The sequence below is a fragment of the Pseudorca crassidens genome, chromosome 8, assembly GCF_039906515.1.
Source record: "Pseudorca crassidens isolate mPseCra1 chromosome 8, mPseCra1.hap1, whole genome shotgun sequence".
NCBI classification, from domain to species: domain Eukaryota; kingdom Metazoa; phylum Chordata; class Mammalia; order Artiodactyla; family Delphinidae; genus Pseudorca; species Pseudorca crassidens.
The window spans coordinates 34,964,215-34,990,916 of NC_090303.1; the positions used below are offsets into that span (position 1 = coordinate 34,964,215).

Below are 26,702 nucleotides of genomic sequence, written 5' to 3' on the forward strand. Positions count from 1 at the left end.
TTTAATACAAATTATGAGAGTAAACTATGCAATATACTGCTTGGTTCTGACTTACAATCCAAAACAAAGGAGAATATCTCCCAGAGCTTAAGCACTAGGTATTCTAAAGGGGAGACAGAATATAATCAAGTAAACAAATACAGACAAATTGTGATTACTGTTATGAAGGGATTAAGCAGGGTGCTGTGAGAGAGAAGTAACAGAATGTCCTACTTTCTGGAGGGGAGATTAACTGGGATGGGAAGTTGAGGTGGAGGCAATCATGGAAAAAGCCAGTCAGAAAGAAGTCCAGGCAAGGAAATGAAAGGCTTAATATGGGAAGTAAGAGAAATAGGAGGAGGGGGATTTAGTGACTTAATATAGATTAAGAAAAACCTTGGTATTTGCAGAGCCAAGAAAACCAGTTTTTCAGACTTATTCTTATGATTTCTGTTATACTTTCCTGTTTCTAATACAGTGAGATGAGCATTAAATGGAATAAAGAGCCATGAGGAGGCCAAAGGAAAAAAATTCTGCTCAAATTTTAGCAGATCTTCAAGATATCAAGGGACAAATTATATTTCCAGAGAATTAATAACTCTCCATAGAATAATATATCAAGGTAAAATCCTAGGATCCACATTCTATACTTGCAAAAATATGTTATTTTCCAACAGTAAATTGAGACAATGAGGATGGTAGATTGTTATAAAAAAGCATTTTAAAACTTTATTCAAAAGGCTTTATTGAAACTGTTTGTCATGACAACACCCCACTTGATGTTTAGTCATTGCTGAGATCAGTATCTATGGAAAAAAATGACAATTTTTGTTTGAGGTCAAAAATTGAAGAAATAAATTTTCACTAATGATTACTTCCTTATTTTAACGAGGTACTTTTTAGTATTGTCACCCTAAGGGACTGACACCTCATTACTTGGCAAATTTATATGTTTTCCAGATCTCTGAGTTATAGAAGGAAGACATTGTGAAGCCCTAATTGACTAAGTTTCATTATTGATATGACTGATGAAAAATTCAGTCAGGAAGGAACTACTAACAATGTGACTGAAACTTTGTGGTCAGTGACTAGGATGTCAAAAGAATCCAACATACACACACAATGTGAGCACCCATGCCCGCACGCACACACACACATGCGTACACACACACACACACACACACACACACATACATACACATGAATGCCACGTTTTTATTGAGCATGGGTGTAGGAAGGACAAGAGGGTAACAGACTCGACTTTCCTGCTTCATTCTTACACTAGATGAGCCTCTGGTTAGAATATTCTTCAAGTATTCTTAAAAGATTGTTGGAATGTCCCCAAATTACTCCACAATACTGCCTTGTGCCTCTCTGCTGGGAACATGGCTTAATATAGGGGGCCAAAGAGGAGCACTGTCTGGGAATCTCTAGTTTTCATCTTTTCTTTTTTTGCCACACCTTTAACCTCATTCCTTTCCTGATGCCTAATTCTCTGTATTGTTGCTTCTCAAGGTGAAGTCCACAAACTTGCAGCATCATGGGGAAGCTTGTTTGAAAGGCAGAATTTCAAGCCTTACCCCCAGATCTGCTGAATCAGAATGTGCATTTTAACAGCAAGCCTTTTATGTACATTAAACTTTGAAGCTCTCTTCTACATTCACACATGCACAGGTTTTCTTGTCTGGAAAAGCTATCATTAGACCTTACCCCTGTTTCTTTGCAATAGTTATATTTTTCACTTCTTTCATGGCCAGACTTCCACGTGCTCCTTCATATATTCCAATTCCTTCTTGCTTTCCCCTCCATAACACTCTGGAACCTGGCTTCATGTCCATCTATAGTACACATGTAAGAGTCATTGCCTCTCATCATCCTTTCGCCTTTCATCCTCCACTTCTCCATTCTCAGACCATGGGGTTCACACCCCTCCCCCAGGATGCAGCATACAACCAGGTTAAGTTAAATAGTAGATCACATTCCTCCTGGCTAAGGTGATTTTTGTCCACAATGAGTTAATGGGGAGGGAGATTTCTTACTTTTATTTCTATAGGGTTTCAAGATGACAAGATACAAATTCTGGAGTTTCTCCTGCAATCCATCCTGCCTTTAGACTCAGGTAGAAGTGTCTTCTGCCCTGGCCCCCATGTTCTGGTCATCTTCCAGCCATGCTTCATCCTGCGGGCCATAGAATCTCCAAGGCCATAGGGATGGACCAGGTAGAACACATGACACCCCCTTATCCAGGACCCCAGGACTCTGGAATTCCTTGTCCAGTTGACCCCAAGCCTGCTTCTAAGGCTTGTGCAGAAAGAAGGGTGCTTGTGCACTTCCTGAGCTGTCTCCTAAAGTGCATTTTGCATTTTGCACTTGTGTGTACTTGGTGTAGGCGGTGACCAGGGGAAGATTTCTTTGAAGGGTGTGGACAAAGCTTGCTCCTATGGGCTATGTGTTCACACAATTCTGTGAGAATCCCCTGGTGGTGCTGGATGGAGCCAGAGGCGAAAAGAGAAGCAGCCACCAAGAGCCTGTTACCTACCTCCTTTGTTGAGGCTGCTTTGACTGCTATCTCCTTACCAAGCAGATGGAGGTGCTCTCTCCTCACACTCCCCTTTCCTGGCATGAATTTCTACTATAATAACCCTGTTATGGTATTGAGCTTCACTTAACAGCAGAGGCATGTTTTATCACCTTGTTTTTCTAGAGTCTTGCATCTATTACACATTCAATGAATATCTATGTAAATGGATGAAGGAAACTTTCTTTTGAAAATCTCTCATCTCTTCAAATCCCCATGCCACTGTCTTCTAATTCTTTTCAAAAACTCTGAGACTTCCTTATTTTTCTTCTTAGTGGGCTTTTCTTTCTCTTTCTCCTCCCCATCATGTCTTTAGGATTTTCTAGGGCTGAAGACTTAACAGCTTTCTAGTTCAGAAATCCCTTGAATTTTCAGAACTTCAACAGCCATTTCTGTGTTGATTTAAAAAATTTTATTTTCAATAAGATGTTAGTGTTTTTTTTAAAAATTCTTTATTCACATTCATTCAGTTGATAATCAGTTCCTGTCGTTAAGATCTTAAATACTACTGCGAGAAGAAAAATACAGAGATATTGTAGTAGGCATAAAAATCAAAGTCAATGTGTATTTTCAAGGAATCCCTGATAGCTATATGTGTAACAATTGTCAAATAGCTTTGAGTCAGACATGCTAAGTGCTTTATAAGTACTAGTCATTTAACCTTCACAAAGGTCCTATAAAGTAGGGAAGTTTATTACTTCCATTTTACAGATGGGTCAAATGAGGCTTAGAGAGATTGTGAATTTGCTCACAGCTACCAGTCAAGGCTGAAGTCTGGATTCTAACTCACATCTGTCTGATTCAGCATTCAACCAATAGTCCAAGAGGACACATAGGATGTGGCTTAAACATTAAGCATTTTATGAAAATTCTGTGCCTCCTGAATTTATCATTCTATGTCTATCTTTCAAGGGAAGCCAGGAATGCAATAGGTCTTAAATATATGCAGTCATTTAGTAACTGGGATTTGTATGCAGCCCTTTACTATCTTGTTTTGTTCCAGAAACAAGCAACTAAGTATTTTAAAATTTTTATTCCTGAATCCATCTACAACACTTTGTGTTTCTTACATACACTGAAACATTTGTACTACTGGAAACGGCAAGACCAGGACTCATATAGTGGCTTGGCAAGTTTTTTTACTATATAATTTAAGTGGTGGAAATTGGAATTCACTAAGACTGCTAAGAGAGGTACATTCTGTAAATCAAACAATGATATAGTCAGGTTTCAGATATACCAAATGGCTTCTTCTAGACAATGTTTTTCAGATTAAATATGCTTCCCCTAAAATGTGACAGCAGTCATGTTCCTTGGCTGAGTAAATACTTGGTGAGCAACTTCATATTTTCCTCCCCTGCAGACAGCTCAGGGGCTTATGTTGGGGCATCACAGTGGCCATCCTGTGAGGAGAAAGGCAGTTAGGCTATACGTGATCACTATAGAAATTATAAGTGACAAACCAACTCACAAGCAGAGTAGATTCCACCCTCCTTCTCAGGAAGAGGTAAACAGCCAATTGTGACTTCAACAGCGAGTCAACCCACAGACAATCCAGAACTTCTGATTTCTGAAGAAGTAGCTTTGATCAGCTGTTTGTCCCCTCTTAATCTGAGAGTGAAGAATAGTTGAACTCGGTAGTGGTGAATTCTTGTGACTGTAAATGTCTCAGCATGTATGCACCACAATGGATTTGAGGGTGGTTGTGAAGTTCTGCGTTGTTGTAGGCATTGTAGAGGAGGTTGCTAGGGTAATTGTGTGTGTGCGTGCATGTGTTTTAATTTTTGGCAGCGTCTTGTGGCATGTGGGATCTTAGTCCCCCTACCAGGGATCGAACCTGTGCCCCCTGCCATGGAAGTGCGGTGTCTTAACCACTGGACTGCCAGGGAAGTCCCGGTAATTGTGTATTTTTGAAGTAAACAATGATGGAAGCTATGCTCATCTTCAACTTTAGTTCTGCCTTTCTTCTTCAAAATATTTGGGAAAGCTGTGCAGCACATGTGGGAAAGCTGAGACTCTGGAGTTAGGCTACCTAGGATAGAATCTTGACTCTATAACTTATTAGTTGTGTGACCTTGGATGAGAAATTCACTGGCTCAGTTTCTTCACCTATAAAATAAAGATGTAAGAAATACCTGTCTTATAGGATATTGAGAGGATCAAAATAACAGATTCACATGAAGAAGGTGAAGGGCTTCATGTGGTATTTGGCACTTGGTGGCACCCAGTACATGTTACTGTCTTGCTGTTGTACTCCCAGGTGAAATGGAAGAAAGCTGGCTTTGCCTCAGGTTACATTTGATAATGGTGAAGATGATGACCATGCTATTTCCCTTAGAGGAAACACATTACACATTAACCATGCACCAGGACACAAAGAGAAGTGCACTGAACGCAGTTTATGCATCTCCACCACCTAGATTTGCTTGGCATCACCTGTCTCCTTATGGCTTACACCTTTACTATAGTCATCAAGGCCATCACAGTCATCACCTCATTTCTGATCAACATGAGTTACCTCTGCCTCTCTTGAGATGAGAGAAGAACTGGACTGAAGTGAACTATTATAGCTCATCTCCAGTACCTAGATCCAATCTTACTGGTCCCATGGAGGCTCAGTTTTGTCTACTGGCTGCCCAAAGGGGCTGGGCAACACACTTTGGAGATATAGGAGTTAATTCCCTGTGGGGTGACACTTGGTTAATCAAAGAAAGAAGAAGGGGAGAATAAATTGATAAGTTGCTCACTTTTCTTTTCTAGTTGGCCTGGTCTGAGGTACTGTGGTTCCATGTGGTCAGTTCAGCAGCAAATCACCTAGCATTTGCTTCACTCTTTTCCTACATCATTTCACTTTCTTCTCCTCTCTTGCTTTCCTGGGATTATATTCCCCAATAAAATGTTAGTAGCTTAGTGTTGCCTTAGGTACTGTTTTCTAGGGATCTAGGGACTAGAGGCAAGAAATACAATTTTTTAAAATAATAAGCTGATAATTTAGCTTAATAAATATAAATACTTTATCAGTAACTTTAAAACAATGTATAATGCTTCTTCTATTGCCATGGAAACACAGAAGATCCAGGAATGTAGTCCTTAAAAAGGAAAGAAAGAAATGTCAGGCAGGCTTCCTGAGAAGGAGATTTTTTGAAGGACAGATAGATTTTTTGAAGGATAAATAAAGATGGGCAAGAAAGAACAAATTAAGAGAAGGCAAAGGTATATGGACAAACGCAAACTTGCATTCAAGGAATAAAGGGTCCCATATGACTGGAGTGGGAAATGCGTGGAGGGGATGGTATAGATGAGCTGGAAGTATACGCGGATTCAGATTGTGAAGGTCCCTGGATGCCATGCTAAGGAGGAACTTTGGTATTATACTCTAGGATGAAGGGAGCTTTCAAAGGTTCCGAGCAGGGAGGTGATATAATCAGATCGTAGGATGTTGGAGGCAGGGAGCCTGCTTAGGTGACTAATTGCAACAATCCACATGTGGCCGTAGGAACCTAATCTAAGTAAGAGAGAGACTGGAAAGTGAAGGATAAATACCAGATATATTTTGGGGACAGAATCAAGAGGACTGGAAACACTTTGCATGTGGAGTGAGAAGAGGAGTTGATGTTGATGCTCAGATGGTAGCCACAGAGCAGAGTGAATGATGATATCATTTACCAAGATGGAAGATGGAAAGGAGGACACATTTTTGAGGAAAAAGTTAAGTTTATAATAATGTTGCTACATTTCCCAATAAACATCTAGGTAAAATTCCTAGTAGTTGGAAATACAAATCTAGACCTAAAATATGTTGTCACTCTAAAGTTGACTGCTGACACTCACTAGTAACAGACTCCAAGGTTTTATAGAAAAATCAAATTTAAAAATATCAATTTAGCATGTAATCCAAGTGTCTATCCTTCCCCCACTCCACCACACACACCAAATACATTAAACTGCTATGGAAAGCTTTATTAAGTTTGAATGAGGATGATGAGTTGTGTGAAGAGTGGCAGAAAACAAAGAACTGGATTGAGATGAAAACTCACTAGGCCATTAGATTCACTCTCACCTGAGCATCTGGGTACTTTATAGAACACAGGAGCCAGATACAGGACTCAGAGAAATGACAAATTATTATGCCTTTGAGACCCTTTAGAGTCCTTCATGAATATTCAAATTTGGGACTATTAAGAGTTATTTGTACATGTAAAAGACATTCGTACTCAGGTGATGAATAAAGGCAAAATAGACCAGGAGGAGTTTTCAGAATGAAAAGATTTATTAGGGAGGGAAGAAAACCTTGCATATATTTATATTTCAATAATCTAAATTGTCAATTTTCAGAAATAATAATGACTGACATTAAGATATTGTCATCACATGTCAGACATTGTTGTAGGAAGTTTACATGTGTTAAAGTTAACCCTTGCAAAATCCTAATGATATAGGTACTATTGCCATAACTTTTGAGATGAGGGCACAGGAAGCTCATAGATCACATGGGTCATGAGCCAGGATTCAAACCAGACCATGCTGTGCCAGCACTCCGCCTTTAACCACTGTGCCATGTCAACTCCCTAGTAGTGTCAGAAGAGCAAAGACAGTGCTTAACATTTACATAGCAATTGATAATTCTTCATGCATTATTTCATACTGACACAAAGCAGACCTATAAATTAGAAAAGACGAGTATTAATTATTAAGGAAATTGAGACTGAGAAGGTTGGTATTCTATAAGGCTACACAGCTGTTTCACAGCTCTTCTAGTCATAAACTGACTTTGAGGGCAGAGGCTATCAAGGCTATCTGAGTAGAGAAAATAAAAAATCCAAAAGTGAGTGAACCCATAGCATGGTGAAGACAAAATACAACCTATGAAGTGTGATTTTTAATTCCTAGATTTGGCAATAGCTCCAGCGGCTTCCTTGGGTTCTGGTGGTCCTTGGGAAAGAGGCTATGAGAGTGACCAATGCCACAGTTCCCTTGTGGTTAATAATAATATCTAGATCACATGGTTGTTATGAATATGAGATGCCTGGCACATGGGTGCTACATTAGTGTTAGTATATTACTGAGTGCCTGCTATGTGCCAGACACTATTTCAGGGACTGCGAATAAAGTCATAATTAGGTTAGACAAAACCCCTAACTTCACATGGCCTAATCATTCTAGTCGGGAAGACAGATGACAAGCATCAAGTTCCGTATACATTATGATTTCAAGTTGTGATCTAAATTGCATAACGGCTATACGTACTCATATGTTTAACAATATAATACTTTATATTAGACAACACTCCATAGTTTCCAAGCACCTTCCACATCTCTTATGGTCATTGCAATTATTCATTGGCCCAGAATTTATTAGGCACATATTATTTTGAATCCTCCCCCAAATCCTGAAAGGTAAGACCCTGAGTCTCAGAGAAATTTTCTAAAAGGGTAAGTGGTAGAGGTAAAATCCAAACCAACATTTGTCTTACTTTGAAGTCCATGTCATGCAACTGCTCTATGCTGCCTCACAACCCTGAGATGTGGTGGAACAGAAATTACACCCATTTCCAGCTGAGGAAATGTGACTCAGGTTAAGTGTCTTGGATCAAAGTCGTACAACATAGTAAATGGAAGAGCTGGGACATGAATGTAGGTTTTTAGATTCCCATGTCAGTGTTTTATCTAGTGTAACAGAATTGCAAAATCCCACAACCTTTTGAAGAATGGTTGGAAATGTTACTCAGTCCCTCAAATCACCCTCGTACTTCATTGTTATTATTTATATCATTCTAGGGCTTAAGTCATGTACACTTTAAAAATCCGTATCAACTATATGTGAATCGATTTTTTAAAAATATTTATTTATTTATTCATTCATCCATTCATTTAGTTATTTTGGCTGTACCAGGTCTTGGTTGTGGCACATGGGATCTTCGTCGCGGCACGTGGGATCTTTAGCTGCGGCATGCGGGATCTTTTTGTTACAGCATGCAGACTTCTTAGTTGCAGCATGCGAACTCTTAGTTGCAGCATGCGTGTGGGATCTAGTTCCCTGACCAGGGATTGAACTCGGGCCGCCTGCATTGGGAATGCAAAGTCTTAACCACTGGACCACCAGGGAAGCCCCATGGGTCAATTTTTTGAAATGGAATGCAGCTTCTCAAAGAAGCAATGTTCAAAATAGTTCCATGCCCCCTTAACATTTAGGGGCATGGAAATACAATGTTAAAGGAAGCCACTAGCTACTAATGACGTGTTAATTTTTCTGATTTTACATAAGGAGAGTTACCTTTCTAGGGCAATGTGAAAGCCCTGGGATCAGTGTTCAGTTGGGAAAGGAAAGATGGAGAGTGATTATAGAGAAGGATCACTCCATCACCCAACAGGCCATTCTTTAATCAGGGAAGGTCTGCATTTTCATTCTTCTGGAACAAGCTCATGACAGAATTAGCATAAATGTTTCTGACTTTTGTGTGAGACAATAGTCATATTCTCTACGGTTTTTAATTGTTAAAAAATAGCAAGACTGGGCTTCCCTGGTGGCGCAGTGGTTGAGAGTCTGCCTGCCGATGCAGGGGACACGGGTTCGTGCCCCGGTCCGGGAAGATCCCACGTGCCGCGGAGCGACTGTGCCCCTGAGCCATGGCCGCTGAGCCTGTGCGTCTGGAGCCTGTGCTCCGCAACGGGAGAGGCCACAACAGTGAGAGGCCCGCGTTTCCGGAAAAAAAAAAAAAAAGCAAGACTTTTAGTGTATGCAGGCAGTGATCTGTCAACTCCCCAGTGCCACCCCTATACCTCCCAAAAAAGAGATTATGTGTAGAAAGATTCTTTGGAAATCGCTTTCAAATCTATATTTCTCCGATACTCTTACATCCGCAAAGATGTTGGAAAAGTTGGCCAGGAGAGAGACCGATAGGCAAATCAATATCAGCAGCATGAATATAAAAGGAAGTTGTGTGGTGTCACCACAAACTATCCTCCTAAGCCTGTTAAATTGGCCAGAAACATTCTTTTATATTATGTGGTTTACCTTTTGGAAATACAAGCAAATGTATCTAAGTGAATCCCAGAGCTCTTTCATATTTCAGAACTTTTACATTCATCTATTCATCAGTGGATAAGAAAGGGACTTTTCTCTGTTTAATTTCTTCTTTGGAATCCTAAAGCATTTTCCTAATGTATTTTTGATCCTCAAATACTTTTTTGAAAATCATTCTTTCCCTTTTAAGAAATGGTTACTTTCAACCACTTATACAAGATATTTATTTTAAACTATGCAGTATTATGTTTCCAGAGTGTTGGAACATTGATGATTCCAGAAAGAAGATTATCTTAAATGTCATCTTGGTAAAGTGGAAAGAACACTGAATAAAGAGCTCAGAGACCCAGGGTCCATCCTGGTTCATCCACTAAAAGGATTCCCTTAAATCTTTTGATTCTCAGTTTGTTGTAGTGCCTGGTACATTGTTGTGTGTTGTATGAATAAATAATGTTGTATGAATTTTCAAAATAAAGGTAGTCTTGAACTTGAAAAATTCTAAGTAACTCTTCGATGGTAAGAATCTCTTTTTAGACTCTACCCTCCTGTCTTTCTAATAACTTTCATTATACCCATGAATGACTTAAGCATCATTAAAATCTTGTTCAGCAGGCCTTTCCCAGATAATTAGTAAACTGTTATTCTTCTACAAAGTTAAATGGAATAGGAGCAAATCTATTTTATAAATTTAGATAATATCTATTTTATAGGTATAGATAATAGAAGCAGATAATGTTCTTACAATAGCACCAAAATTCACTAATTAGGTATCTCCAAGAAATTAATGCTCTAAGTGCTAAGGTAAGTTCAGAATAATTTAATTGCTCACAGTAATTAATGTAAATAATAGCCCTCTGATTTTAGTCTCATACATATTTGATACTCATTTTTCTTACATATACTGATATTCTTTTAATCATGCTCATTTTTAAATGTCTGTTGATTACACATGGACTTTAAATATGGATTTGAATCTTAAAAATGTAAAATTTCTGGTGCCTAGTCTATTACTGAGAAGTTCCTTACTTTATTTCAAATGCAAATTATACCCTTTGGGTGAGATGAAACATATTTGTTGAACAGCATTTAAAATTCCACCAGAGGAGCCTTAGTAACTTAAAAGAGTTAGTGTTTGTCCAAACTGAGATAAATGATTTCCTTCTTACTGACAACATTGGTACTTAGGATAGCTACCTAAAATTATCAGCTTGGAATTTAGGGTGACACATTGCCTTATCACTTGTGTGGGGGGCTAATTTCATTTCCCAGATATTCAGTGAAATCTTAGGCCTGTATTTATTTAATATGGCATCCATGACTTTAAACTGTGGCTTTGGAAATTTATAAATTTCTTCTGAAATGAAAAGAGGGGAAATCACTGTAACAGTGTTCCAGTTAGTTGTTCTTTTTTAGCAATGCCATCTGGATATGTATGTAGTCTCTACCCTAAGTATCGTGTTAGGAGAATGTCCATGAGATATAATTGGGAAAAGATGGGCAACTGTGCTTCTTTTGTTAATGAGGTTATCACTAATAATCTTGTAAACCAGTACATTTTAGCAAAAGCCTCATCCAGTTCTAAAAAATATTTCTTTACAAGTTTCCCTAGTGATAAGGACCTAACTCACTCTCTTTCTTTTTTGGAGCAACTTTAAACAAAGGTACAAATTTTGTTTCCACTAAACTCTAGTATACAAAAGGAATATAAAATTTTCCATTCAGTCATACATTCAAACTATGTTTAGCAAACATCTATATCCCAGACACCATGCTAGCAGCTGGGAAAATAATGGTGAAGAAACAAAAACACAGGCCTTGGCCTCATGGAGGTTATCTGAACAATGGACAAGAATTATTTACAAAAATTGTCATGGAATTTAAAACTTTATATAAATACTCAAAAGAAGGCTTTCCTGTGGATAGCCAAGATCTAAAGGGAAAGAGGGAGGAGAGTATTCCAGTTAGAGGAAATGTGCAAGACCGTTTGATGGAAGAAAACTTGGAAAATCTAGGAATTAAAAGAAATCTCCTTTGGAGCAGAGCAAATCATTAAGAGTAATATATTGTGAGAGTGGACAGATAGGAAGGGACTTAAGAGACCATGGAGAGGGCCTTACTGGCCAAATAGGGATTTTAGCTTTACCTTGAGAGGAAGGGAAAGCTATCTAATTTTAAGGTGGGAGCATTGTATTTACATTTTGGATAAACAATTCCATTTTCAATATGAAGAATGGATTGAAGAACATCGAAGGTGGATTAAAAGAGGCTAATTAGGCTATTGTATTCTAGGCAAGGGAAGTAGGTAGGTTGGAGTAGGGTAGTGACAATGAACATGGAAAGAGGTATATGGGATGAATTACCTTTAGGAGGTACACCTGACAAGGGCTGCTGATGAATTAGATATGGAGTGAATGAAAGAGGGGATCTGTCTTGGGATTTTGGCCTTCAAAATTAGACTGCTCATGGTGCCGCTTCCTGAGGTAGGAAACACAGGCAAAGAAACAATTTGGGGGCAAATTTATGCTTTTGTTTTGGATTGAAATGTATGGGTAGAAATGAGGAAGAATGAAGAGCTGGATATCTGAGTTTAGGGCTCAGAGGGGAACACTGATATAAATTTAAAACTGTTAATGTATAGAAGGTAATAGAAACAGTGGCAAAGATGAGATTGCCTGGAGAAAGAGATAAGCTGCTAGGACAAGCTGAGTAGAGGAGAGTGAGTCTGCAGAGACAGAAATAGAGCAGCTAGAAAGAGGAAAACCATCAAAAGAGTTCAGTCTGTCAGATGCCAAGGGAGAGTACGTTGCAAGGAGGGATCAGTGAACCTCACTGTAGGAATTGTATCCAACTCATCAAATTTTTCCAGCTCTCTGTCTACGGAAACATGGTAGATGGCTCTCCTTCCTGGCTCAATTGTGGGTGGGTGTGGCTATGCATTTAGTTTTGGCTGAAGAGTTATGAGCAAAAAGAATGTGTGTTGATTCTGGGCACAGTCTATAATTGCCTGTATGAAGTTCATCAGAGGTCTCCCTCTACCAGGACAACAGGCAGTGTTCAGATTAGAGACTGCTCTGAGGGTCTAAGTCCCTGAGTGATTCAGTTGAGCAAAGCCCTCCAGCTAACCCTCAATGGACAGGCAGAGTGAGCAAGAAAGAGATCTTTGTTATGGTGAGGCTGAGGGATTAGAGTTGGTTTTTTACTGCAGCATCACATAGACCATTCTGAATGATACGAGTGTTAAAATCTGCTGAAAGATCAAGAAACTTGAAGAGTTAAAAGAATCCATTGGATTTAGAAAAATGGCCATAAGTGAGCTTAATGGAAGCAGAAGTCAGATTACAAAGGGTTGAGGACTGAGAAGATAAGGAAATTAACAGTAAGTTTATATAGAGAGATTGTTGAAAGGATATCAGTGATGGGAAGGAAAGGTTATCATGGGTCCTTGAGAGAGATGTAAAAATTTGTTGTTTTTATAAAATGGGGGAGATTTGAGAGATATATGGATAGGAAGGATTCTGATGAGAGAAAGAGGTAGAATGTGAAAGAAAATACAAAAGAAAATAAGAGGTGATTGATGTTGAAAATTTCTTGAAAAGGTAGGAGGGAAGTGCCTTGAGAACTACCAACAGAGTTAGGCAAATTTTGACTAACAAGTAATTCTTGGCTCTTTAGAAAAATAATCATTTATTGGAACAAAAATGAATGAATGAATAAATACATAAATAATTCTGTAATGAGTAAACAAGAAACAATGATGAAACCTTTATATTTAATTTACCTCATTCTTTTCTGGTCCCAATGTTATCCGCAAGAAGAGACAGCTCTTTTTTTTTGAATTTTATTTTATTTATTTTTTATACAGCAGGTTCTTATTAGTTATCTATTTTATACATATTAGTGTGTATATGTCAATCCCAATCTCCCAATTCATCACACCACCACCCCGCTCCCCCCCACCCCGCAAGAAGAGACAGCTCTTACCTCACCCCTTTGGAATGAGCCTTGTGTACATTTAGAACCAGTCCTAAGCAAAACGCTAAGTAATTAACTTTTAATTCAGGCCATATCAATTAAGCTCTTTCATGTTGCAAAAAATACAATGAAGAGGGTGTGCTGAAAGGATAGAGAATAAAGTGAAGAAGCACAGGAAGTCACTGTGACATTTGTACAATCAGGAAGAACTCAAACGTTGTTTAGGATGTAACTCTGAGTACATATCCACTAGAATGTAGGGTCTGTGAAGGCATGGATTTGTGTTTATTTTCTTCTCTAAGTAGACCTTATCAGTATCGCCAGGTCTTAGAATAGTCCATGGTGCATAGTAAGCACTCAGTAAGTATTTGTTGAATGTGAGGATGACTAACACCGTGTCTTGCCCTTATAAATGGCTAATACTTCTGAACTCGGATTCTGCCATTCCTGCCTTTATCTCACTCTGCTTCTTTCTCTGTCTGTTTCTACCGTCACTGCCAATCACCAGCCCTCCACCCTGCTGCTCTCTTACTCCCACGGTCTCTGCATATTACTCAAGCTTTTGACTAATAATTTGTCGTTTCTGTTTTCCATCTTGTCAAGGTGTTTATCTCGGTTTTGCAACACTCCAGAGCCTATAACCCTATTTCAAGTTTTTCATTTTCATACCATATGAGAGATGATTTGATTTGTTAGTTAGTTATTTACTACTCAATATATATGTTTAAAAAACCTGATAGGGCATAGCTGTCTTGTCAGAACACCTCATAAGACCACTATTTAAATCTGTAGCTTTCAAATTTGCCCACATAAAGGAAAACATTTTCCATTTGACCTAACACCTGAACATACACACAGACAACAAACACACATACACACATTCACATACACACTGAAATGAATACTTCATGAAACAGAACCAACCCTTTGAATGTACTCTGATACATCATATTCTAGTGTAGTCTATCTTATTTTATTCATTCCATTCCATCCATTCTGTTCTGTTCCATCTCCATTTATTCTCTTTCAGTTAAAAATGTTGATGAGTTTATTCATGGCCCACAAACAGGTCAAACATAGTATGAAAAAACCTGGTCTAGGTTGCATATGGCCAACTTTTGTTTGGACATCAATTTTTAATCCAGTCTGGGATCAATCATCTGTGGTCAGCCACGGCAGTAGAGTCATGTTACAAGGCATGAAAAATTATATCTGTGGCTAGGTTCTTTCATGAGAAGGGAGGGGCACTCCTTTTTCATGTGGGTGTGAGAGGTACTTCATATGGTCTCTCTGATACAGGCAGGGATTGAGGGACGAGATGTGATGACAGGATCAGAAAGATGTGACTTCAGAGGATTCCACCTGCTGTTGCTGACTTTGAAGATGGAGGAAGGGGATCTGAGGTAAGGAATGGGGATGGTCTATAAAAGTTGAAAAAGGCAGGACTCTCCCCAGAGTGTCCCAAAAGGCATGTGCTTCTACTGACACCTTGGTTTTAGCCCAGTGAGACCCATGTCAGCTTCCTGACTTCCAGAACTGTACGATAATAAATTTTTGTGGTTTAAGCCACTACATTTCTGGGTACTTCGTTACAGCAGCAATTGAAAATGAATACACTCAGAATGAATTTGTCAGTACCAGGAGAATGTGTGGATATAAAAGCAGCCAACTCATAGGTTCTGACATCCCAAAGGGGATCCTTACAGGGTAGTGGATGGGTGACATAAGGCACTGCTTTTCTTCTATGCAAGAGAACACCGGGATTTTGTGTTTTGAAGGTAAACCTATCTGTCTCTAAGGAGTTCACTCTGTTAACCTCAAGTTAGAGAATAGAGCTTGCTGTGGTTGAAAATGTATCACGAATGTACAAAATAAGAGGCAGGATAAATACTGCTACTTTCTTATAGAGATTCAAATCGACAGAAAAATTACTCCTGAAAAATTCCAGTAATGGTGTCCACAGCACATAGCAGTCTGTGAATGGATGTTAACATTAAAAAATATTTTGTGTCTTCTTGTGCAAAAATTTTAAAATATTCAAGAAACATATATATGTATAGTGAAGCATATTATCTAAACTATATTGGCAGATAAATTAGGAATATTTGCCATTCCCCTTTGTCTTGGCTTATAGATTGTGAACTTTATAGAATACAATTAAAAGTTGGTATTTTACTCTCAAATTACTTACATTCTGGTATATCAGGAACTCAGAGTAAACTCTTCTTTTCCCCTAAAGTGGGTGAGGTAATCTGTATGCTTGTACACACACACACAGACACAGACACACACACGCACATATACACATAAAGACATCTGTTAATGGAATGAAAAAAATCACTATTTTAATCAAGGGACACAAAATTCTACACTGTTCTAGGACTTAATGACAAATATATACCTTGGAAATTTTCTGGAAAATCATTTAAGTTCCAGGGAAGTTGATGTAAAGACAGCTGAAGATTTTTCCAGAGTGATCTTGGTATGAAAATGGCAATTGTACCAATAAAAATACAGAGGAGTCAACAAATGGACAACTCTTTAGGTTACTGTTCTGAGGCAAGTAATCCATAGACATTCCAGCAAAAACTAAACAGAGGGTTCTTTGTTGTTGATTAGTAGCAAAAGGGCAGCATGGAAACATCTTACGAACAGGCGAGTTGGCACATATTCCCTTACGTGCTATTCTGAAAGCAGCAAGTGAAAGAAAACAGCAATGAAATTCTAAACTACATCTTGGCGGGGGTCAATTTATGGATGATTCATCTTACGGTTGAGTAAGGAACGAGAAAGATCTAATGAAGGAAAATATGAAATTGTAAGAACAACTTGGCTCACTTTCTTAATCTAGGGAATTTAGAGTCAATCTAACCTAAATTAACAGATGAATTAACACTCTGACTTGAGATACTCACTGAAATTAACTGGTAAATGGCACAGTATTAACTGTTTTTAGCAAGTTACGGTATGATCATGACTCAGGGACAAAGCGACCCAGAAAACAGATGTCATAGGCAGCCCAGGGGTCTAAGAGTGAATGCATACTGATACAGGACAGAGAAAAAACTCCAGGGGGAACTTTCTTATAAGCTTGCAAATGTGGCCTTTCTCTTTCCAAGATAGCCTCACATGGGGAAAAATCTGATCTTGTGGGGAATATGGCGGCTTCCTATCAGTCTTTCTGGTATATTTGTACTATAGGGACCAAACATGAGTGACATTTAACATAGGTCATTAAAGGATACCAAGAAAGTCCCCTTTTAATTATTAAGCAACACCCTGGGCATATTCAAACCACTTTTTCTGTTTGATTTCCCCCTATGGGTGCAGGGAGTCACCACCTCTGCTCCCTACCAGATAAAGAGAGGGGGTAAGGTCTAAATTGTAAATCAGATGTAGCATTAGGAGAAAAAAATTACCTCTGCATTAATGAGCAATTGACAGCTTCCATGTGGTCAGAAAATTTTTAAGTTAGAAGAACTTTAAGCAAGCCTTCCTCATTTTACTGGTCAGTTCAATTTAGGTCAACAAATATGTACCATTGCCAGGCACTGTGGAGCTTTTGGATATTTAGGGATTAAATAAGATCCAGTCCTTGATCGGATGGAGTCTAAATAAAGTGGGGTAGGCAGAGGTGATATCTGTTACAGTGAGGTAAGAACTGCATCAGATGTATATATCAGTCAGTGTTCTTAGTTCCAAGTATTAGCAAATGACTTTGGCTGATCTAAATTGAAGAGCAACACACCAAACTCCCAGTCCCACAATTGCTGAGAGGGCTAGAGAATCAGGCACATGGCTTGTGAAGCCAAAGCAGCAGCCAAGATAATTGCTGCTGGATAAATTAGTTGTTTCTGCTAAGTCCTAGAAACCACAGTTTGCAGGACCATTACCAAGAGTCCTCGGCTCTACTCTCCACAGCTCCAGTGGACATATCGAAAGCAGGACATTGTTTGCACAGCTGCCTCTGTTCACTTCAAGAGTGGATTCTCCTCTGTCTCTGCTGCTTTGTGTCGCCAGTTTCTAATTCCAGGTCCCAGATAACTGTATCTGATTAGCCACTGTAAGTGCTTTGCTTCTCCCTTATCTACCAGGCTGGCTGGGACAGTGAGTCACTGGCATTTTAGCTTCAATGTTGGTTGTCACCATTAGAGTATGGATGGAGCACAGCAGATTTTAAACTCACAGTTTAGTACATCACAGTCTCTTTTAGCTTGAATAATCTCTTGGGTGACTTTTTTTTATTCTCAGTCTTGCAGTTTCTCCTCCTCCTTCTCCAGTTTTTAAGATGGTACCTAAGTGTACGTAGGAGGACAGACATAATATTATGGTATGGGGAAAAGAAGGGAGTCTGAAGCCATGTGATGCTATCTGGATCCTAGGTAGTCACTTGCTATGGAGGAGTTTGCTTTGACTCTGGTGCTTGACCAACAGGTCTTTTGGGGATGTTGTAAAAGTATTACATCCATTGATGTATGATTCTTACCATTTTTCTCAGGTCACAAAAGCATAATATAGCCTCTTTGTCCTAATCGCTAGCATCTGCAGGTCCACTTGCCCCCTCGACACCTTCACATTCCCACATGAAGAATGTGAAAATAGTTACTCCCTGATTAGCTCTCCTAACTGGGCAAATAATACAAGGGTGTCAGTTGTGTGATTGAACATGGAGGCCCTGCACCTGATATATTTCACTTTTCAGTACCTACTAGTATGTTTCAACTGAAGCCCCCTTAAACTTCCACTCACCCTCTGGGTTTCTTCTTCCCACACACTGGGGTAGGAAGGGCTGGCTTTCCATACCCTTTTGCTATCTGTCAGGAAATAACAGATGTCCATGTTCTACTTATTTTTTACGTACAATAAATCTCATGGCTACAAGTGATCATGATTTCAGAGGAGATATGAAAACATCTTGGTTTAGCGTGAACAGAATATCAACCCAGTCAGACATTTGTGTAAATCAGTACAAGAAACATGTAAGGATTGTTAAGGTAGAGGGGTCAGAAAAGACTTTCTTAAGGAAGCAACCCTGAACTGTGTGTTGAGGATGAACTCCCTGCCCAATGTTAGATAGCTTAGATAAGGGGCTAGCTGTCCTTACGATATGTTAGAGGAGAGTTGGGAAGACTTCCCTGACAACAATCAACTTCATTAGCCTGCCTTCGCGTCGGATGGCAGAAATTTCATTGTGTCAGCAGTGTCTAGAAGGTTCACTTCCTCCACAGTGGCTGACAGCTAGATGACAGAGCAGACTGTGGGAGGACTGGGAGAATCCCATAGAAGCAGACATGTGAGGAACTAACAACTACCGAGAGAATTCCCTTCCTGGGTGGGAGAGATCAGTGATTAAGAATTATTCAAAGTCTAAAGGTCAGAGTTTTGACTTCAGAAACAGGAGATTAGATTGTAGGGGAAGGGAGCCAGAAGTGCTGGAGATGATGATCAAAAATTGTAGATGGCGGCAGGACCAGGTCTCCAAGATACAGTCATAGGACTGGGGCCAGTCCTTGGGAAGCTGTTAGCAAGCCAAGTGCGCAGCATGAGGCAGAGCTGGTAAAACAATTAGTTCTGATCCAGGAAAGCATTCATTTCAGGTATTGACAGGGGTTAAATTGATAGACCTAGTACCTTATCATCCTGCAAATAACGGTTGTGGAAGCTACACCAGACTAGACTACAGGAGCATTCTGATAACAGTATTCTTTCTAGGTATTTAGAAAGTTCTTTAAATGCAGATTATTTCTGGGAGACATAAAGATAGTATTAACATCCAGTTTAGAGTTAATATCTCAGTTATTTCATTCATTGGTTGTTTATCAGAAACATTTACATGTAAATTACTGAGTTAGTGAGTGGGAATAAAATAAGGTCTTGCCTTCAGATTAGAAGGTAAAACCACGTACACACACACACACACACACCAATGAAACAAAGTATAAAATCTGCTATGAGAGGACTAGATAATATATGGAATTTGTTAGGAGAGAGAGAATAATTCAGATTAGGGCAGACCAGGGAGGGCTTCTTGGAGAAGAATGTTTTTTCATTGGGCTTTGAAAGAAAGGAAGGATCTGAACTTTTAAGGGTGGGCAAATAATATTTCAGAGAGAAGAAACAGCATGGAGAACAAAATCTGTAGGGTTTAGGGAAATGGCAAGCGGTTTGTTTTGGAAGTAATATAAATGACATAAGGGCAGGTGAGGTTCTGGTCAGGAAACTGTGGTACCTGTGACAAAGAAAAATAGAATGACTCAGTTTGAATTCTGGAATGACCCAAGAGGGAACTTCAGAACAGCTCTGGGTAGGTCAAGTAGGTTGGGCCACATGAAGCCTGTGTTCCTTAGGGGGGGCAGCATTTAGGGAGGAGAGAGAGAAAGTGCAGAAAATGGAAAAGAAATTCCTCTTTTGTCACCATTCTGCCATCTGCTTACTTTAGCTGAATCCTTACATTAGGTTCTTGGGTTCATACCAGGACTTGTCTATTTCCATTTTATGGGTTGTTTCTAATGAGAAATAAAAGAGACAGATGCTGTATGTAACAAATGGAGAATACACATTTCTTAGTTTTTGTTTGTATTTAGCACTTTCTGTTCCCAATGTGGCAAAGAAGCGAAACAATAGCGCCTTTAATTTTACCCGTTTTAAAATTTCTTTTTTCTATTTTTCCTTCCAATTTTTTTGCTCTTGAATTTTGAGCAGTCAGAAGTAATGCTGGAATGTACAGAAGGAAAACACAACATCAGGGAATGGAAAGGAAAATGGGAGAAAATATCAACAAAAGTTTCATCTTGCTCACATTTTTAACAGCATATTTAAAGAAATCCAGGCCATTTGGAAAATGAAGGGTAAAATGTCTCCATTATATCCTTAGCACCTGTGAATGACAATCACAATGCTGATGCAGGAGGAACTAGAAGCTTTTAGGCCTCACCTGGGAAGTCCTCATTCACCTGTTCCACCAGGTAGTGAGGCATCCTCAGCTCTGAATCACTGAAAGAGAAACTGGTGGTGCAGTTTCCTCGGCTGCATGAGGATTTGTTTGTGTAACGATTTTTTAGTTCTTGGCAACACTGAGGGCGCCTTCTTACTCCTTGGCAAACATCAAACTTTTTTGTTTTCTTTTATAAAAATAGTTTCATATTTACAAATTGTTCTTAGATATACACACCTGATACATACATGTTTATTTTTTGCTTTGCTTTTCGATCTTCCTAGGGTGAAACTGCAGCCACCCACCCTCTTCTCCTGGTTTCAGGTGAGGAATTTGAATTGTGCGTATTGTAGTTCTTCTGCCTTTTAGGGTTTCCGGTTAGGCAGCCTGGAGCCATACCGGGAGGACTCCTAGTCCCAGGTGGCTGGGTAAGCAGTAGTTCAGGCGCCACATTCAGAGCGAGGCACGTTTGCAGAGTCCTTGGTTTTGGTAGAACGACTTCGATTCTTTCTACCAAATAATGTTCCTGAACTGAAGAGACTGGGGTTCATTTCCACAACTGTAAGTGTTGTTTTTAAAAATTAATATCCTTTTCACTGTTGATATATGGTACAAATAGGAAATTGTGTCATTTCCAGAACAATTGACCAAACTAAATGTTTCTCCCTTCCCAAGCCCTCCTTGGGAAGGAAAAAGGGAAGGTAATTGATATCCTGTGGGTTTGTGGGACATGGTTTAAAATAAATTTTAACATATATAATAGACTAATACCTTGAGAGATGGCATAGAATGAAATGATGTATAAAAAGAAGAGTAAGACATGAAACATTCAAAGTCAAATGTAAACAACAGAACCCCACTTTGACTTGCTTCAAATATGTAGACGGTTTAAATCCTCTGAAATTTTTAAGTATTTCAAAAGGCAGCAGGTGTGTTGAAAAGAGTGTGGGCATTGAAGTCAGATAAAGTTGGATTCAGTGGCTCCACTTCTTTTTTGCGGTACGCGGGCCTCTTACCGCTGTGGCCTCTCCTGCCGCGGAGCACAGGCTCCGGACGCGCAGGCTCAGCGGCCACGGCTCACGGGCCCAGCCGCTCCGTCGCATGTGGGATCTTCCCGGACCGGGGCATGAACGCGTATCCCCTGCATCGGCAGGCGGACTCTCAACCACTGCGCCACCAGGGAAGCCCGACTCCACTTCTTATTAGACGTGTGGACTTTGGCAAAATAGTTCACCTTGTCAAGCCCCTGTTTCTACACTTATAAAGTGGGTATAAAACCTACCTCACTGGATTAGTAGAATGAAATTAGCATAATGCATAATAGTAAATAGATACTTAGATAATAGCTGCTGGAGGATGAACTTGGCTTCTTCCTAATTAAGTTTCAGTTAAGCTTCAAAAACAGATTAAAGAGATATTTGTTGTAGGATTCCACTTATATGAGGTATTAAGAGTAGTCAAATTCATAGAAACAGAAAGTAGAATGGTGGTTGCCAGGGGCTGGGGAAAGGGGGAAATAGGAAATGTTTAGTGGGTAAAGAGTTTCAGTTTTGCAATTTGAAAATGTTCTAAAGATTGGTTGTACAACAATGTAAATATACTTAACACTACTGTACATTTACAAATTGTTAAGATGGTAAATTTTACATTATGTGTTTCTACCACAATTAAAAAAACAGATCAAAGAGCATGTAGTGAAAATTCTGGTGCCTCCCATTTACTAAGGTGTCTCTGACTCCTTAAAAGATGTCTAACTCCATTTTCAGTGGGTCTAATTTTAGGATCGATATTGGATCACCTATGTTAGTGTCTGGTTCTTACATAATAATTAGTGGAGAGGATAATACATTTTGGGTATATTCTTTTCTTTTATAAACTGACTGATTGATTTTTTTGGCTGCATTGGCTCTTCCCTGCTGCGCACATGCTTTCTCTATTTGTGGCTTGCAGGGGCTACTCTTCTTTGTGGTGCGCGGGCTTCTCATTGCAGTGGCTTCTCTTGTTGCGGAGCACGGGCTCTAGGCATGCGGGCTTCAATAGTTGTGGCACACGGGCTTCAATAGTTGTGGCACGCAGGCTTCAGTAGTTGTGGCACGCAGGCTCAGTAACTGTGGCTCACGGGCTCTATTACCCCGTGACATGTGGGATGTTCCCGGACCAGGGCTCAAACCCATGTCCCCTGCATTGGCAGGTGGATTCTTAACCACTGTGCCACCAGGGAAGTCCAATTTTTGGTATACCCTTAAAGTTATCTCCACTTTTGTGGAGATCCTTGTATACCCTCCATGAATTAATTATGTGATTATCTCTAATTCATAATAGTGATTTTTAGGGCTTCCCCGGTGGCGCAGTGGTTGAGAGTCCGCTTGCCAATGCAGGGGATACGGGTTCGTGCCCCGGTCCAGGAAGATTCCACATGCCGTGCAGCGGCTAGGCCCGTGAGCCATGGCTGCTGAGCCTGCACGTCCAGAGCCTGTGCTCCGCAACGGGAGAGGCCACAGCAGTGAGAGGCCCGCGTACCGCAAAAAAAAAAAATAATAATAATAGTGATTTTTAATATAATTTCATAGTTACGGTACAGAATATAGGAATTGTGAAGTCATAATTTGGTTATAACTTACTTGAAAACTTTAGATACAGCTTAAATGTATTATTTATTTTGGTGTTCTCACCTTCCCTGGAGCTAATTTATAAACAGATAATTTTATGTGTCTGTCTTAGAGATAATAAAGACTATTAAGACAGGATCTGTTAAACACTATCCTATCTTAAAATACATTAGCTAATTTGGAGGACAAAAGGCAATTTGGAATTAAATTGATTTTAAACTTGAAAGCGTGTCATTGTTGAATTTTTGGAAAATCTTTTCTTGAAAAACCACACAAATGCCTAGCTGTCTATTAAAACTAAGTGTCCCCTGTGATATTTGGTGATAGCAACTAGTATTTGTGACAAGTATGCAAAGTTTTGCGCGTGATATACCATTTAAATGTAAACTCTCTCAGGAACTGTGTCAGGAAGTCCAGGGTAGCATTAGAATGAAAACAAAGGAGAAGGAAAGCTACAGAAGCAGTTGATAAATATAGTATACTATCTAAAAGGGCAGCATTATTTTTGCTGTTGAATGCCATCTATAGTCTACTCTCTCTAGGAAGTGTCATTTATTCACTTAACAATTACTTCTAGCAATCCTACAATGTCCTCCCACTGGGTTGGGCTTTGGGGTTAAAGAGTGACTGAGGCATAGCCCTTGAGGGGATCCTGGTCTACTAGAGGAGATATGTACTCATAAATAGCTAAAGGGAGAAAGTGCTAATTCATCAATCACTCAAGTCATTCCTGGCCTCACTGTTGGTTAATTCCTACTGCTTAGAGTATATGATGCCCAGTATCATGAGATTAAAGAAGCTTCCATAAATTTTTGCTTGAACTGTAATCATTGGAGACCTGAAAAAAATAAATTTGAAAACTTATATGTGAGTCAGTCAAAAACAAAGTGGAGTGACTTCCCAAAACTTGGAAGAAACGCACACCCAGAATGCCAGAGGAAAGAGAGGTCATAGTGTACTGGATACCAGGTGGGTACTCTGGGAAGTGGTAGAGCTTTATTTTTAGCCAGACGTGGAAGGATGTACAGAGTTGAAATCATCAGAAAAAGTTGAAGAAAATATCTCATCTATAGCAGCATTTCCCAAACTTTATATGGATAATATGATTCTAGGCAATATGTGGACTGGGCAGTCAATAACATTGGGTTACACAGTGAGAAAGTTACTATATGTTTAAAATTACTTTCAGTTCTTCAAGGACAAAGTCTTATTGTTGTAGATATGACTTTAAAATTCTTTTAACACTTGTTTAATCCTTTATAACAACAATAGAATAAGTAACACATTCAATGATTTTAGCGGGCAAAAAACGTTATAACTTAATAACTTTTAGGATAACAGTTATTTTTATAGCTATTGCCTATTTATTCCAATAGATACTGCTTTTTTTCACTTATGGTACTGATAGAAATGTGCTTTTAAAAGACTTATCTGAACTAAAATGAGAGTGGATTTAAAGAAAATATTAAATAAAAAATAGTTCAGATGGTAATGGAAGAATCATGAAGAGGTACGAGAATGCCTGAAGTTTGTGAAACACTGAAGTATGGGCAATGCCACGTACAAAAAAATCAGGAAGTGCAATTGAATAGGCTGGTTTTATGTATATCTGGAAAGGAGGGATATTGAGCATTCTATGGAGGGTAACCTAGGAGGCTTTGTGTGATGATGCTGGAATAAGTTTGATTGTGGAAGATTTGAAGGGATTTGCACATCAGCTTCTAGATGGTGGAGCTCCACAAGGGTCCTGACCCAGGGACAACGTGTTGAAATCTGTGCTTAGGAAGATCACACAAGGAATGGCATATGGGTAGGTTGGAGCACAGGGAACATGAATGCAAAGAGAGCACTTTGGAAATAGGTTTTAATGATCTGAGCATGAATAAATAACAGGTGCTGGGAATGAAAATGGAAGAGAGGGATGAGGAAGTCATTCAATAACAAAGAAAATAATAATAATGAATGATGACAGACAAGATGCTTTTGAATTTTTAAGCTTGGTGGCCTGAGAGAATAACAGTAACACTGAGGCAAAAGAGAGGGAGCTAGTTCTTGTGTGTTGGGGGGAATGATCCTTTGTACTTCAGGCAGTTTGAAATTGAGCTGAGTTGACCTTCCAGTGGAAAGGGGAACTGCGTTGCTAATCACGTGGAATTGGAATTCTGGAGAGCCATCAGAGTTGGCCAGAGAAATAGAGACAGCAAGCAAGCACCTCCCTCCTTAAAATGAAACTTAGTTCTGTTCTTCCTCCTGCCTAACTCATAGAGGAATGCTGAAGAAAGAGAATCTCCAATTATCTAGGGATGGAAAGGCGAAGGAAGAGTTGACTGTTTGCTTTCGATATTTTATTTTGTCCTGGGTGTTCCCTCTTGATTACTATAGCTGCCACCTTGCTCAGAGATGACATTTCTTTGTAGGGTCCTCCCTGGGAATAAACAAAAACATCTTCATCTCTAGCCAGGAGAATGGCCACTAGGGTTACTTTCCAGGAATGGTAGAGGGGAGTTTTGTGTGTCTTATATTTCCACTGGGAAGAGCGCTTAATTTGGAAATTTTCCTAAAAAATACAATACATAGTAGATTTCTGTTTAAAGATAGATATTGCAAAGACTTGCACACTCACCTTGCAGCTTAACAAATAAAATTTTAGAAATTTTAAAAAATGAAGTGCTCTACCTGATTCTGTTTCTCCCTCTCCCACCTCAGCAGTCACTACCTTCTTGTCTTTGTAGATTTTCTCTCCACTGTATGCTTTTATTCTTTTTTCTGCTTTTATTTTTATATTTTATTCTTTCCACTGCTATGTGAACATATCCATAAATACTATGTAACATTGTTTTAATGTTTCAAAATGTTATATAAACATTAGAGTTACAGTGTTCATCTGCAACTTGCTCTTTTCTTTCAACCTTGTACTTCTGAGGTTAATCCATGTTGATTATTTTAGCACCACTTATTAGTTTTCATAGCTGTATGGTATGATGCTACTTACATTATTTATAAGTAGCATTATAAATAATATTCTTATACATGCCACTTGTGTACAAATGTAAGAATTATTCTAGTGAATATTTCATAGATTTGCTGAGCCGTAGGCTATGTATCTTCAAATTTATGAGATACTGAAAATTTGTCTTCTAAAATATTTATGCTAGGGCTTCCCTGGTGGCGCAGTGGTTGAGAGTCCGCCTGCCGATGCAGGGGACATGGGTTCGTGCCCCGGTCCGGGAAGATCCCACATGCCGTGGAGTGGCTGGGCCCGTGAGCCATGGCCACTGAGCCTGCGCGTCCAGAGCCTGTGCTCCGCAACGGGAGAGGCCACAATAGTGAGAGGCCCGCGTACCGCAAAAAAAAAAAAAAAAAAAAAAAATTTATGCCATATTTTATTCATAGACAAAATGGATCTGAGTTCCTGTTTCTCCCATAATCTCAAGACTCTTGTTTATCTTAAATGTTCTAATGAAATAATCTTTCCAGATGTAACTGAAAACCAGACACTTGTGGCATCTTGCAGACTCAGATATGTTTGTAGCACTGTAATCTGTAAAATATAGTGCAAAATTTGATCTCAAATCAACTTCCTTGTTTCTCAACCTATGGTGTGAGA

At 39.2% G+C, this 26,702-nt stretch overlaps 1 protein-coding gene across 1 annotated transcript in view; it reads left to right on the forward strand.

Moving 5' to 3' along the window:
• The first annotated feature begins 14,800 nt into the window (after nt 1-14,800).
• The window catches only part of MACC1 (MET transcriptional regulator MACC1), a 67,236-nt gene continuing 55,334 nt past the window's right edge, over nt 14,801-26,702 (forward strand). Inside the window, 2 exon segments of the mRNA XM_067746189.1 lie at nt 14,801-14,955; nt 20,771-20,810. The gene's annotated coding sequence lies outside the window, so the exon portion shown is untranslated.